The 2,118-nt window shown below is 43.0% G+C and overlaps 1 pseudogene; it reads right to left on the bottom strand.

Moving 5' to 3' along the window:
• Nucleotides 1-1,315: 1,315 nt before the first annotated feature.
• Nucleotides 1,316-1,707, bottom strand: LOC118845475 (annotated as a pseudogene).
• Nucleotides 1,708-2,118: the final 411 nt, after the last annotated feature.

Below are 2,118 nucleotides of genomic sequence, written 5' to 3'. Positions count from 1 at the left end.
TAGAAAGTCTATTTAAGGTTCATTAGGCTGGAAGGGAGATGTTCCTTTGCAATATTTTTCTTGAATAACTGGAGTATTAGAAAAAGGCCACTGGAGTTCCCAAACAAACCTATTCATTCTCCTTTTATCTTATATTTATTTGTCTATGAACATTCTGTCCCCTAGATAACTTAATGGAAGTTCCTTGAGGTCAGGGACTCTCACTTTTACATTTATGCCCCTAGAGCCTAACACAGCAGTGGGGAACCTGCAGCCTCAAGGGCAGCCCTTTGATGGAATCCAAAAAGGGTCACACTTGAGGACCTAGAAGTTTGGATTCCAGGCTGCAGGTTCCCCACCCCTGCCTGGAACATAACAGGTTGACTAAATGCCTGTTGATTGATTGATTAAGGCTTATAATTCCTGAAAGAAACACCTGAACACTCATTAACACAAACAAGGGAAAAGGAGACAGCAAGGGATCTCGACACCACCCTCTTTGTACAGGTTTCCTGGGTAATGACACACCCCATCTCTTCCTCCCCGGCCGACTTCCATCTTTGCTTCGAAGTTGCCAAAAATACCGAAACAAACAAAGCAACAGATATTTATTAAGCAGATTACTAAATTCAAGGCATTAGGGATGCAAAAATAACAAATATCATGACCTGTGTTCTCAGGGAGCTTCTATTTTGCAGGGGAAGTGGAAAGGGAAGCAGCATATACACAAATGAGTATACTATAAGGTAAGTTAGCTAGAGTTGGATGTTATAGGGATGCAAGAGAGAACTAAGTGCTATTAGGAAATTTTGAGGAAGGAGAGAAGAAGAGTAGCCAATATTTGTGCTTTGCATATATTATCTCACTTAATATGACAACCCTGTGAGATATGTGGTATTATTAATCCCCATTTTACAAGTGAGGAAATTGAGGCTGAGAGTGTAAGTGCTGACTTCCCCAGGGTCCTGCAGTCAGTATCTGAGGCAGGGTTTGAAGTCAGGCCTTCACTTCCCAATTCAGCAGATAGAAACTCACAGGAGAGCCTCCTTTGGCTCAGCATGCCCTTTTAATGCCCTCTTTCCTCCTGGACTTTGCCATCTCAATCCTAGATTCCCAACTCTGCCCCAGGAGAAGGGGGAAAAGGAAATCATTTTCATAAATATTTGGAAATACCATATACCACCTCGACTCATGTACAGGAGTCTCACTATGTCAATGTCCCTGGGATTCATGCAGTGAACCCCAAGTCTATAGGATCAGAGATTTAGAGATAGAAGGGGCATTAGAGGTCAAGGAATCCAACCCTTTTTTTTATAATCAATTCATTTATCACAGTTTATTTTTTCCCTTCAACCATGATAACATGGAACCCAAATTTGGTTTTCACTGGAGGATCTGTGTGCATAGACTTGTCCAGGCCACTGACAGGCAAGGCAAATGCTGTCTACCACAGACCCTCTTGTCATCCAGTCCAAATCTCACCCCTTGCCAGGCTTTATCTTCACTGTACTAAGAGGCAACTTCATTGAATCTCATTCCAAATTTGAGTTTTTCTATGGCCTCCGTGACTCTGCCATGCTTTTCACACAGAATGTATGGGACCTTTACTGCATTTCTACCACCTTTGGGACCCTGAGCCTCCTTATCTGCATTCTCACTCCCAGAAGCTGATCCTCCTTTCCCTCCTTTGCTAAAGCTGCCCTTCCCCTTGGGTGCCATCTTCCCACTTTTCTCCAATCCTTCTTTTCACAGACTAGGAGACTAAACCGCAGAGAGATTCAATGACTTACCTAGGGTCCCACAACTAGTAAATGCTTGAGGTAGGAACTAAATCCATGTCCTCCTGACTTTCAGCTGCTCTGTCCTTTCATCTCTTCCACCATTTTGTTTTTTGGCTTGAAAAGCACTATTCCACTCTTCAAATCATGAAGTGTTACTTGAGGAATGGGGAGGGGGATGGGGGATGGGAGAGGCATTCAGTAGGAACAAAACAGCTTCAAAGTGGAAAAAAAGAAGAATATCAAGAAGCAGAGAGTAATCCTGACCTGAAGTGGGAGGTGGAAAGGTAGAAGAGTACTACAAAGTGAGAAAAGGTAGGAAGGGTCACTGAATGCTTTGAGGTAAGAAAGACATTTGAGG

Source organism: Trichosurus vulpecula, chromosome 4 (genome assembly GCF_011100635.1).
Source record: "Trichosurus vulpecula isolate mTriVul1 chromosome 4, mTriVul1.pri, whole genome shotgun sequence".
Taxonomy (NCBI): domain Eukaryota; kingdom Metazoa; phylum Chordata; class Mammalia; order Diprotodontia; family Phalangeridae; genus Trichosurus; species Trichosurus vulpecula.
Note: the sequence above shows the minus strand (reverse complement) of the source record. Positions and strands in the feature narration are given on the sequence as shown.